The following is a 14358-nucleotide window of genomic DNA, read 5'->3' as shown; positions in this document are numbered from 1 at the left end:
TGTCTCCCATTGAAAATGTGTGGCGCATTATGAAGCCTAAAATACCACAACGGAGACCCCCGGACTGTTGAACAACTTAAGCTGTACATCAAGCAAGAATGGGAAAGAATTTCACCTGAGAAGCTTAAAAAATGTGTCTCCTCAGTTCCCAAACGTTTACTGAGTGTTGTTAAAAGGAAAGGCCATGTAACACAGTGGTGAACATGCCCTTTCCCAACTACTTGGCACGTGTTGCAGCCATGAAATTCTAAGTTAATTATTATTTGCAAAAAAAAAATTAAGTTTATGAGTTTGAACATCAAATATCTTGTCTTTGTGGTGCATTCAATTGAATATGGGTTGAAAGGGATTTGCAAATCATTGTATTCCGTTTATATTTACATCTAACACAATTTCCCAACTCATATGGAAACGGGGTTTATACATATGTATATATATATATATATATATATATATATATATATATATATATATATATATATATATATATATATATATATATATATATTTATATATATATATATATATATATATATATATATATATATATATATATATATATATATATATATGCATGCATATATATATCAGTGGCGTGCGGTGAGGTTAATATCTGGTGAGGCACTGCATCATCACAGTCAGATTTACAAACATATGAAACCTAAATAGTATCTTATTCACTATGTGATTGGCAGCAGTTAACGGGTTGTGTTTAAAAGCTCATACCAGCATTCTTTACACAACTGTAGCACACAAAAAAGCACATTTAATAAAAAAAACATTTATATGGTCTTACCTTTCTTGCTGGACATCCACACAGCCAGCCTTTGCGTGTGTACCACGCCTTTTGAAAAGAACGGGTCTTCTGTCCCGAAGTCAAAAGCAAACCTTTTAGCTCCGGCGTTCGTCTACCTTTAATTATTACCTCCTGCTTCGATTGAAAGTCCAGTTTAGAAAACTGTTTTATTTTACATATGTAATCCTCCATATTTTTAATAAAAGTTCAGGCGAGAGGAAATAAACAATCGCCGCACTTATTGCTAACTTTTTTCTTTTTTTTTTCTTCTTCTGCGGCCGAGGAATGATCTCTGGGATCACTACCGACCTCTACCACCAGGAGGCTGGATTACTGCGAGCCTCAGACAGTACGTTTTTTGCAGCAGTTTTATGAATGCTCAGCACAAGAAATACGTTACACACATACAGTTGTTGACAAAATACACCGTACATTATATACCTCAGCTAACTAAACTATGCCATAGTTTAGTTAGCTGATATAATTCATATAGCAATACAGTCTCACTGCACAGCAGCTCAGCAGTTAGCCGAGTCACTGTGCACAATCCATGTTGAGGCACAAATCAGTGACGTGCCTCAACTGGCTGCTGATCACCGCACCGTCTCTTCTCAGTATTTGAACGGCAAATGTGAAAATAAAAATAAAAATAATCTAAAACTGGTGAAGTTAAATGGAAAATAACTTTAGTATAATCACTGGATACATATAACAATTTAATTAATTTTTTTTTCTTTTTACATTTTTTTTCTTTTCATGATGGCAGGTGAGGCCCCGCCTCCCCTGCCTCTAGTGACTGCACGCCACTGTTCCGAGCGTGATGATGTCACGTTATCGATGGGAAAATGCATTTTTAGACTATATGAATTGCCTGAGCGCCTAGGAGATACCAAGAGTAACAGGCGGTAGAAAATGAATTAGAAAGGACAGATTTAAAAAAATTATAATTAAAAAAATAAAAATTTTTAAACTTGGGACTTCCTGCGGGCCGGATTTTGGACGCTGGCGGGCTGGATCGGGCCTGCGGGCCTTAGTTTGGGGACCCCTGGTTTATCCTGTTTAACTGTGTAGTTTATGGTTTGAGTTTATTTTAAACATGCATACAATTACAAAATGTTAGGTAGGTTAGATATAATAACTGAATACGATTAAAATTTAGAGTAAGATTACTAATTCAGTGTTAATATTTGAGTGGGCCACGGGCCCCTCTGTTGCGGAAAAGTTGGGCCCCGCGATCACTGCCTGTGCAATGCGTGCCCCTATACATAGGGCTGCACAATTATGGCCAAAATAATAATATTTTTTTAATCAATATTGAAATCACGATTATTAATCAGGATTAGGGCTGCAACTAACGATTAATTTGATAATTGATTAATCTGTCTATTATTACTTCGATTAATAATCGGATAAAAGAGACAAACTACATTTCTATCCTTTCCAGTATTTTATTGAAAAAAAAAACAAGCATACTGGCACCATACTTAATTTGATTATTGTTTCTCAGCTGTTTGTACATGTTGCAATTTATAAAGGTTTATAAAAAAACTTTATTTATTTATAAAGGTTTATAAAAAAAAAAAAATATATATATATATATTTTAATTAAAAAAATAATAATAAAAAAAAGGCCTCTGCACATGCGCATAGCATAGATCCAACGAATCGATGACTAAATTAATCGGCAACTATTTTTATAATCGATTTAATCGATTAGTTGTTGCAGCCCTAATCAGGATTATTCAATTCATTATGTTAGATAAAACAGTGTTGGGGTGTGACCGTGACGCCATTATGTAATCTGCAATGTCTAATAAAAAGGCTATAGATAAACGTTATTCATTTATTTAAAGACAAGCATTTGTATTTTTACCCCCCGCGACCCCGAAAGGGACAAGCGGTAGAAAATGGATGGATGGATGGCATTTGTATTTTTGTTAATTAATGGTATCAACGTGTCAGTTTTTTCTTATTACATTATGCCTTTATCTCTATTTTTATATTATGATGGTGAGAGTTTTTTTGAAAGTTATGTATGTGTACTAAATGTGTGTTCCGTATTTTTCAGAGTATAAGTCGCACCGGCCGAAAATGCATAATAAAGAAGGAAAAAAACATATATAAGTCACATTTTTTGGGGAGATGTATTTGATAAAACCCAACACCAAGAATAGACATTTGAAAGGCAATTTAAAATAAATAAAGAATAGTGAACAACAGGCTGAATAAGTGTACATTATATGAGGCATAAATAACCAACTGAGAACGTGCCTGGTATGTTAACGTAACATATTATGGTAAGAGTCATTTAAATAACTATAACATATAGAACATTCTATACGTTTACCAAACAATCTGTCACTCCTAATCGCTAAATCCCATGAAATCTTATACGTTTAGTCCAGGGATGACCAAACTTTTTCCACTGAGGGCCGCACATGGAAAAATTAAAGCACGCGTGGGCCATTTTGATATTTTTCATTTTCAAACCATAACAAAATATATGGATTTTTTAAAAAATTTTTTACCATTAGGGCTCCCGGGGACCATAAAGGGTGTAAGTCATTAAAATAATAAAAACAAGTCAAATTATTATTATCTTTTTTTATTTAACGCTTACAGTAATTTATCATAAATTGATTTACGTGGAACCCGACTTAAACAAGTTGAAAAAGTTATTCGGGTGTTACCATTTAGTGTTCAATTGTATGGAATATGTACTGTACTGTGCAATCTACTAATAAAAGTTTCAATCAATCAATCAATCAATCAATCAATCAATCAATCAATCAATCAAAAGTAAATCTCTACAGTATATCAACTTCAGGTTGATATAAAGTAAAACAAATGAAAAACAGTAAAACAGTGAAAAGATAAATAAAATCCCATTAAATATATTTGGGATCCAAAAGGTGCCCCACTCATAAAGTGATACATTTTTATTAGTTTTTTTTTAAACTTTCAACACTTAAGTGACGAGATCAACTTCAGATATATCTGTCGATTTTACGTTTGAACTATTATTTTGTTTGTTTTATGCTCTTCTGTCAAATAAAACGTTGGTGTTTTTGTATGGCAACCACACAATATATGCAATATTTTCCACATAAAACATTTTAAAGTGAAATATTTGAAATAATTGGAGCTTTGAATAGGTCAATAATTCATTATAACATTGATTTTTATATTTTTTTGGAGCAATGGCAAAAAAAGAAAAAGAAAGATAGAAAAAAGAAAGAAAAAACAGCCTGCATGGCAGCTTTGTGTCAACATTGCAACTTTTTCTAGTTAGATTTCACCTCATTCCACTTTTTTTAATGTTTATTTTTTATTTTTGCATTAGCATTTCCAGAATGTGTGGCGGGCGGGTAAACAATTAGCTGCGGGCCACAAATGGCCCCCGGGCCGCACTTTGGACACCCCTGGTCTAGTCTCTTACGTGAATGAGCTAAATGATATTATTTGATATTTTACGGTAATGTATTAATAAGTTCACACATATGTCGCTCCTGAGTATAAGTCGCACCCCCGGCCAAACTATGAAAAAAACTGCGACTTATAGTCCGAAAAATACGGTACATAAGTAGGTTAGACCAAAGACTATAAAAATGGGACCCATTATCTCCCTGCTTGGCACTCAGCATCAAGGGTTGGAATTGGGGGTTAAATCCCCCAAATTATTCCAGAGCGCGGCCACCGCTGCTGCTCACTGCTCCCCTCACCTCCCAGGGGGTGGAACAAGGGTATGGGTCAAATGCAGAGAGTAATTGCACCACACGTAGTGTGTGTGTGACTATCAGTGGTACTTTAACATTTAGAGTAAGATTACTAGTTCAGTGTTAATATTTGAATGGGCCACGGGCCCCCTCTGTTGTGGAAAAGTTGGGCCCCGAGGTCAAAAAGGTTAAGACCCCTAAACCAACATCTATGCTAACAGTTGTTGTTGTTGTTGTTGTATTTTCTGCTCAATTAAAACTACCACGCTACTGTCTGTGTTCATTGAGCCGCCATTTTTCTTTAGTTGCACGTTAGTTTGACGTGACTAAAATGTAACATGACTTTATATTTCCAACTCGGTTTCCGTTGCTTACTTTGCTCTCATTTTCCTTCCCCGGTCGAAACCAAGAGTTAGTTTCCTTTTGTCGCCGTCAGGCTCCACTCCAGTCCTCCTGACCCCCTTCCCACCCCCACCCCCCGCCCAGCTCAGCCTTTTCTTTCCTGCCACCCATCCTCCCATCTCTCACTCCCATTTCATCCATCCAGGGTGACGCCACGCCACTCACCCCGCCCCGTTCGACTCGGTCCACCCCGCGTTCATTTCATTCCTGCTCCCATTCCGCGCATATTTGGCATCCTTGGAGAGAGCCGAGTATTTTGACTCACTCAGCGCGCCGCGTCCACCATCAAAGCGACGCCGGCTGGACACTCGCAAGGCACCGGAAGACTCGCTCATGTCGCAGGGGGCTCCAAAGTGTGGGAATTAAGCGGGAAAGAAGCGAATGAATCGAAGGTAAGTTCTCCAAGAGGAAGCCCCTTCCTCTTTCGCGTGGAACCCAAGTGTTCCGAACACTTTCGTCCACCTTGACCCGAATATTGTTTCTTAACGTCCATGTTTAATGGCTAAACAACAGTGTTGGTCGCGACACTTTTAGTTGGCGATACTGACAAAACAAACGTTTTTAGTACTTAAAAGGAAGGCTTTAAGGTGTGTTTTCATTATTTATGTGATTCGAGGTGATTAATGAAACAAGCGTTCGGCACCAAAACATACAAGCGGCTTAACAAAGCGGAGTCAATGGAGGACTTGTTGCATCGGCGGCTTTTCCCTTTTCCTCTGCTGGCAAGCTGGGAGGGAGGGAGGGAGGCAGGCCTCAAACACTACACATAGGCCACAGCTACACACACACACACACACACACACATTACACTCACAAATACACTATTTCTGCGAATGATTAAAACAGGGGTGTCAAACGTATGGCCAGCGGGCCGGATCAGGCCCGCGAACAGGTTTTATTCGGCCCGCGGGATGAGTTTGCTAATTATAAAAATGAGCCGGAATTTTTGGAAATGAAAGAAACCGCTGTTCTAAGGCAGACCTGGGCAAATTAAAGGCATACTGAAACCCACTACTACCAACCACGCAGTCTGATAGTTTATATATCAATAATGACATTTTAACATGCTAATACGGCCGGGTTAGATTAGTAAAGTGCAATTTAAAATTTCCCGCGAAATATTCTGCTGAAAACGTCTCGGTATGATGACGTTTGCGCGTGACGTCACGGATTGTGCGGACATATTGGGACACCATTGTGGTCAGCTATTAAGTCGTCTGTTTTCATCGCAAAATTCCACAGTATTCTGGACATCTGTGTTGGTGAATCTTTTGCATGCAATTTGTTTAATGAACAATGAAGACAGCAAAGAAGAAAGCTGTAGGTGGGATCGGTGTATTAGCGGCTGGCTACAGCAACAAAACCAGGAGGACTTTGAGTTGGATAGCAGACGCGCTACCGTGAGTACAGCTTTGGCTTCCAAACATTTGATCGCTTGCCCGTACGTGCGTGCCGCTATGTGCATTTCACGTACGTAACTTTGGGGAAATATATGTGCTGTATGAACTTTACGGAGGTGAACAGTACTTTGGGCTGTGGGATTGAGTGTGTTGTGAAGGGTGTTTGATTTGTGTTGGTGGGTTATATGGACGGGAGGGGGGAGGTGTTTGTTATGCTGATTAATTTGTGGCATATTAAATATAAGCCTGGTTGTGTTGTGGCTAATAGAGTATATATATGTCTTGTGTTTATTTACTGTTTTAGTCATTCCCAGCTGAATATCAGGTCCCACCCGCCTCTCACAGCATCTTCCCTATCTGAATCGCTTCCACTGCCCTCTAATCCTTCACTCTCACTTTCCTCATCCACGAATCTTTCATCCTCGCTCAAATTAATGGGGTAATCGTCGCTTTCTCGGTCCGAATCGCTCTCGCTGCTGGTGGCCATGATTGTAAACAATGTGCAGATGTGAGGTGCTCCACAACCTGTGACGTCACGCTACTTCCGGTACAGGCAAGGCTTTTTTATCAGCGACCAAAAGTTGCGAACTTTATCGTCGATGTTCTCTACTAAATCCTTTCAGCAAAAATATGGCAATATCGCAAAATGATCAAGTATGACACATAGAATGGACCTGCTATCCCCGTTTAAATAAGAACATTTCATTTCAGTAGGCCTTTAAGCTTTTCAGTCTGGCCCGCCGGACATTCCCAAATAATTTTTTTAGATCTTTAAGATGGAAAGTGTAGCTGCCATTATGATGTGCAGTGATGTTTTCTAATGATCGTAAGTCTTGAACTATACAAAGTATTTCAATGGTTGGAATCTGCGCTTATGGATGATATACCAGTTACTATGGTAATCTAATTAGTAACTATGGTCATCTATTTAGTTACTATGGTAGTCTACGTCACAGCAGCTCAAACGAGGCACCAAGCAGTGTGGGCGGGAAGCGTTTCCACAGATGCGGAAGGAGATTTTCACAACAAAGTTCTAAAGCTTAGTGAAATATCAGATATATCAGATTGTAGGTGGGTTTATTTTGTACCCATCGTGTTTATATTTCACTGTTTGTTGCATTTTTGTTGCGTTTCACTTGATTGTAAAATATGTCGATCGAAAGGGGGTGTGACAGTCATATTTTGTCATTATTCAATGTTTTATCGTTCATAGAAAAATGTAAAATTCCATTATGTTTTTTAAGGCGGTCTGTCATAACGTTTTTAGCATTCAATCAGACTTTATTGTGAAGTTTTGTATTAGTGTTCCTAAAAATAGATATACCGGCCCCCAGACACATTTTTTTCTCTAAATGTGTCCCCCCTGGTCAAAATAATTGCCCAGGCCTGTTCTAAGGCCATGTCCACACGAACATGGCGAGTTTCAAAAACACATATTTGGGGTTAAAACGATCTCCATCCACACAAGTGTAGTTTCAAATCTGTCTATGTCTACACACAAACGCATACACCTGCTGTCTTGCACATTTTGTCCAATCAGAAGCCTGAAAAAAAGCAGCAATATCTGACTTGGTGGCATTACACCTCCTATTATGTTTATTTTGATCGACTTTAGACATGATAGGGGGACGGCGTGGCGAAGTTGGGAGAGTGGCCGTGCCAGCAATCTGAGGGTTACTTGTTCAATCCCCACCTTCTACCATCCTAGTCACGTCCGTTATGTCCTTGAGCAAGACACTTCACCCTTGCTCCTGATGGGTCTGGCTAGCGCCGTGAATGTGTGTGTGTGAATGGGTGAATGTGGAAATAGTGTCAAAGCGCTTTGAGTTCCTTAAAAAAAAAAAGGTAGAAAAGCGCTATACAAGTACAACCCATTTACCATTGACCATACAATGACATGTACATTATCTTTAAAACCAGCCTGCACGTATACACAGAATCCTGGGAACATTATTAAAGAGCGAACGCACGCATGTGCTGTTGAAACCCACACTCATAGAATTATAACATGTTTAGCAACATGGTGATGTATTACATGTATAGTTTATTTTTCTAAAATCAGCGCGCACTAACGAGCCAAGGAAACCATTTTGCATGTTTGAGTGACTATATAAAGTGCACAGATGTGCGTGTGCCGCTGCAAAACTGGAATTATAAAGCATTTAATCATGGATATAGTGATATGGTACATGTGTAATGAAGTGTATTTTGTCTTTAACATCAGTACACGCTACAAGGAGGACGCTACATCATGTTTTTTTGTAGTTGCTTGGTCGCTTTATTACGCACAAGCACGGTCGCGCTCCATCTACAAAAATGGAAGCAAGACACGTAAGTTACCTTCATGATTTGTCGTTAAACAAGGACTAAAACATAAAATAATGTTGCACCTTTCTTATAACACAGAGTAAAAAGTCTTGCCTGTCAAAGTTGTCCAATCAGGTGGAGGTTCCACAGCGATCGTATCCAAAACAGCTGACTGTCATTAGCGCCGGCAGGAGTGTCGCAAAGCCCATTTTGATGTATTTTTTAATAATGTATAGTGCAAAGAGCAACATGTTTACGTTCAAATGTAGATTAAATGTACTTATAGTGTGTTTAAAGGCAGTGTTGTTGAGCTTGGAAATGACAGCGTACAACCGTGACGTCATAACAAGTCTCTGTTTGTGCCGTGTACACGCATAAACTAAACGGACAGTTTTGGAACTCTACACTTTGGCCAGCGTTTGCAAAAGTCTGCGTCTTTAAAGACAAAAGTATGCGTCTGCGTGTGGACAAGAGGCCTAAACACAGAGATAAGTATGCGTTTATGAAGTATATGTGTTCGTGTGGACATGGCCTAAATCTGGTGTGCCGTGAGAGATTATGTAATTTCACCTATTTGGGTTAAAACATTTTTGCAAACCAGTAATTATAATCCGCTAATAAAGTGCCGTTGTTGAGTGTCTGAACTGTCGAGAGCTCGGCAGCGTAACTGTGTAATACTCTTCCATATCAGTAGGTGGCAGCAGGTAGCTAATTGCTTTGTCTTGATCCCAATATGCAGACGACAGCAGGAAGCAGCGTGCAGGTAAAAAGGTATCTTACGCTTAAACCAAAAATAAACAAAAGGCGAGTGCCCCTAAGAAAAGGCATTGAAGCTTAGGGATAGCTATGGAAAATGAAACTAAAACTGAACTGGCTGCAAAGTAAACAAAAACAGAATGCTGGACGACAGCAAAGACTTACAGCGTGTGGAGCAGAGACTGCGTCCACAAAGTACATCCGAACATGACATGACAATCAACAATGTCCCCACAAAGAAGGATAGCAACAACTTGAATAGTCTTGATTGCTAAAACACAGCAGGTGCGGGGAATCGCGCTCAAAGGAAGACATGCAACAGAAAAATACCAACAAAACAGCAAAAGCCACCTAAATAAGAGCACAAGACAAGAACTAAAACACTACACACAGGAAAACACCAAAAAAACTCCAAATAAGTCACGGCGTGATGTGACAGGTCGTGACAGTACTTTGAGACAAGAGCTATAGTGAGGCATGGTTGGTTATGCTTTGAATTTGTGTGTCCAACAATTGCGACAACAACTTTTTACCGTCAATACCGAGTTTCATTTTTTGATGTTTTTTTTTTTTTTGCTGGTGGTGTGCCTCTGCATTTTTTCAATGAAAAAAATGTGCCTTGGCTCCAAAAAGGTTGAAAAACACTGCACTAAAAGTCGGAATAGCAATTATTTGTATCTTTGTAGATGTAAAAAAAAAAAACACATGATGTTAGTGCACCAGTCGAGGAAAATGAGCAAACTACATAAATAACATCCTATAATTTGATTTTGATATTATTTTTTTTATCTTGATAGATTGAAAATGAACACCAATGAGTTTACTGATGAACATTATCACATAATTTATTCAGAAATGATACATAATGATAAATATAGACTACAACCGCAACATGTAAGTGTAAAAAACCCCAACAACATTATGATTTGTCCAATTTTAGAATGTGCTTGTTCTATTTTTAAACTAAGAAAACGATCTGAAGTTGTCTTTATCTATCTTTAAGTTATCGTGCCGTGATTTTACCAGTCCGGCCCACTTGGGAGTAGATTTTTCTCCATGTGGTGCCCGATTTAAAATGAGTTTGACACCCCTGGATTAAAAATAAAAATATCTATAAGGGGTAACTCTGAAATGTCTACTGTCAACACAAACTCATTTCATTCATACACCTGTGAAAACATATCTCAAATTTGAAATATTCTGATCATCTTCTGTGAATTTTGGAACTTCCTTTGATCTGACCAGATTATGATATGTGTAACCTTTCAGGATGAAATATGTTTTACCCTTCAGTCATATTTAGGACCATGGGAAATTATAAAAAAATATGGTTTCAGGTTCACAGAGTAAAGTCCAAACTAGGGCTGCAGCTATAGATTATTTTTTTAATCCATCCATTAGTTGTGTATCGATTAATTGGACCTAGGCCTAAAAATACAATCTCAATTTTTTTCTGAAAATATTTTCGATTTAAGATTTGTAACAATGTTTGTTTCCCCCCTACGTTTTAAAGAAACCAATTAATTTAAATGACAGAGATAATTCATAATAAGCTTTGCTTATTTTGCTCACTACAAATGTGCGCTTCATTCACTAACGGTGTTACAAAAATGATGAATTAGAATAATACATAATGTTGGATATAGAGAACATACAAACCCTTTATTTATTGAATCATCCATATTGAAATTCAAGGATTTGGTGCATTTGCAATCAGCTAAAATTATGTATAAAGCAATCTATAACCTGCTACCCAAGAATGTACAACAATTCTTCTCAACAAAAGAAGAGGAATATAACCTTACAGGAAAATATAATTTAAAACATTTGTATGCTCGTACAACACTTAAAACCTTTAGCATATCAGTATATGGAATTAAATTATGGAATGGATTAACCAAAGAAATCAAACAAAGCACCAATATGATTCAGTTTAAGAGATTGTTCAAACTACAAGTGTTCACAAAGTATGCAGAACAAGAATCATGATGAATATCTTGAACCTTTTTTATTTTATTGAGACAAAGATTATTTATGTATGTAGTATTTGTTTACTTACTATGGTATATTATTTGTTTATTATTTATTTGTTGACTGTTATGTTACAGAGAACAAAGAAATAGTATAAAATTGCTATTGTATGAAAAGGGGTAGGATTAAATGAGCTCAGCTTCTTCCTACTCCTTTTCGGATGTGCTGGACAACTGGAAATATTTGATGAATTGTATTGTATGCATGTTCGAAATAAACTGAACTGAACTTATATTTGATCAAAAACTAAACTGGCACTGCATCTTACTCTTAGCAAAATTTTTAAATTGTGTTCTTTTTTAGAACAGATATAAATTGGAATTTGTATAAAATAGATTCAGATGAAATGTAGCTGTTGTAGCTAATTCTGGCATATTTACTGTGATCCTTTTGCTCATACGTTCATCAATATGCTTGTCCTAATCAAATATAAAGCTTCCTATGGGAGGCAGAACTTCTGTCTTGAATAAAATACTTCTGTAAATAAAAATGTAGCATTGAAAGCTTTATTGTTTTAGTGGGTGCATAAACACAGGCCTTGTCACTGTTTGAGCTCCACATCTTCGACGTTCGCCTCATAAAGAATTGCATTTCCTTCACTCGGCTGGAGGCTTGCGTTTCAGATGCTGGAATAAGTTTGTCCTGCTGCTGTCTTCTTTAAACAAACTTTGCTACGTGCAGTCGTTTGTTTCACGCATGTTGCCGCAAAACAAAACCAATGACGACACTATCCTTTCCTCTGGAACAAACGTCTTGCTCTCGCTAGCATTAGCTAGGTGTTTGAATCTCCGCTAACGAAACAAGGAGGAGGGTGGACGCTACGGAAGCTCCTCAAAAAATATGCAACAGGCATAGCAAGAGCAGAAAACTATATCGATTAAAAAAAAAAAAATCGTTGGCAGCATGGTGGAACAGGGGTTAGTGCATGTGCCTCACAATACGAAGGTCCTGAGTCGTCCTGGGTTCAATCCCGGGCTCGGGATCTTTCTGTGTGGAGTTTGCATGTTCTCCCTGTGACTGCGTGGGTTCCCTCCGGGTACTCCGGCTTCCTCCCACCTCCAAAGACATGCACCTGGTGATAGGTTGATTGGCAACACTAAATTGGCCCTAGTGTGTGAATGTGAGTGTGAATGTTGTCTGTATCTGTGTTGGCCCTGTGATGAGGTGGTGACTTGTCCAGGGTGTACCCCACCTTCCGCCCGAATGCAGCTGAAATAGGCTCCAGCACCCCCCGCGACTCCGAACGGCACAAGCGGTAGAAAATGGATGGATGGATGGACAACAAAAAACTCGAATATATCAATAAAATTGATCAGCTGTTAGCATATTTCCTCGATCAAATAATGGCGGAAAAGTCTGTTAGAAGTTACCCCAGTAGTAAACAGTAGGGAAGCAAGTATCCTGCACGGAACAATCCTCCTTTATTGACCTTGATCCTGTGTTTGTTTGTGTACGTTTACGTGTGTTTGTGTGAACGTGTATCCGTGTGCGCAACCATCTCGTTCCATCGACATGAATGTCAGTCTCCTCATGACGTGACGAATGTTCAATCGCGTTGTGACTCGTCCCCTTACACAGCTGGAAATGCAACCCAGAAGTTGAAACACAACATTGAGAAGGAGCAGTAACTTCAGTTTCACTATCTATTTCACTATGTAAAAGTGCTTTGAGTCACTAGAGAAAAGCGCTATATAAATATAATTCACTTCACTTCACCTGCTGCAGTTGACCAGTAATCCTGACCCGAATGCGGACTTGCAGGCACTCAGAGAACATCTATGTGACTGTATTGGTCCCGACTGGGGGAATCAACACACCCACTAATTTAATCAGACAAGGCATTTTTATATCTAAATAAATTTAATCAGACTTTTTGTTTGTGTCTGCAAAGATTCCACTCCTCTGATACAATATACCCCCCCCCCCCCCCCCCAAAAAAAAAAAAAAACGTGTCCCTGCTGTTGGAGTAACAATCACAATATTACGGGTATACCAATATAAAAAAAACGACACTTTGTGTTTTTTTTGTTTGTGGATAAGACATTTTGTTCCTGACATAATCATTAAACTTCTTTTATGTGTTGGTACACATTACAGGGTTTCCCCTGAACAACTAAGATACCTGTGGCGGGGGGAGTGTGGCTATGGGCGTGGCTACAATGAGGTCAACAAGTAATTTGCATAATGAACTCTAAATGTATACATACATTTAAAAGAAATCTGTTTTTATTAATTACTATTAACATATATTTTTTATTGTTGTGTCATTTTTTCAATTGTTGCTGCTTTTTGTACAAAGTACAGTAGCGCGGTTTTTGTTGATCAAAGTCTTTATTCGGTGGTCAAGTTTTCGGTACATCACTTGTCAATAGTGCCCCAATAATAGGCTATATACGTAAATTCATACTGTAACGACCAGCTAATGTTAATGTTTTATGTTCGTGTGGTTTGGATTTGATGTTGAAGACTCAAGGAGACGAAAGTGTTTTCATGGGAGGTAAAACCTGTTGGAATTGTGCCGTTGTTTGTTATCATAAGATTAGTAATAAAAGTTAAAAATAGGGTTGGACTTTGTGTGATTTCTTTTGGACGCTACCATATATTGTATTACTTTAATTCGTTTTCAAGTTAAAAAAAAGGACCTTATTTTCAAGGTGTTGCGGAAATAAAAATGCTGTGGTGGCGCGCCACATTCAATTACAGTAAGGGGAAACCCTGCATTATTTTACAGTCCCTCAAATTCAAACTGCACTTTAATGTATTGTCATTCAATATAAGATAGGGTATTTGAGTTTTAAAAACTTGCCGTTTTCCAGAACACTGGTGAGAAGCACTGATGTATAGAATAACACAAATAATTCAAATAATAATTTATAATTAACTTTTTTTTTTTGTAAATGTTAACTTGAAATAATAGTCTTATAGTATTCACTACACCAATTATACTCCA

At 38.0% G+C, this 14358-nt stretch overlaps 1 protein-coding gene across 1 annotated transcript in view; it reads left to right on the top strand.

The window, feature by feature from the left end:
- The first annotated feature begins 5032 nt into the window (after positions 1-5032).
- Positions 5033-14358, top strand: part of LOC133641820 (transcriptional enhancer factor TEF-1-like) — a 124357-nt gene continuing 115031 nt past the window's right edge. Inside the window, exon 1 of the mRNA XM_062035859.1 lies at positions 5033-5306. The gene's annotated coding sequence lies outside the window, so the exon portion shown is untranslated. The remainder of the gene's footprint in view (positions 5307-14358) is intronic.

This window comes from Entelurus aequoreus, linkage group LG24 (assembly GCF_033978785.1).
Source record: "Entelurus aequoreus isolate RoL-2023_Sb linkage group LG24, RoL_Eaeq_v1.1, whole genome shotgun sequence".
Lineage (NCBI taxonomy): Eukaryota > Metazoa > Chordata > Actinopteri > Syngnathiformes > Syngnathidae > Entelurus > Entelurus aequoreus.
Note: the sequence above shows the minus strand (reverse complement) of the source record. Positions and strands in the feature narration are given on the sequence as shown.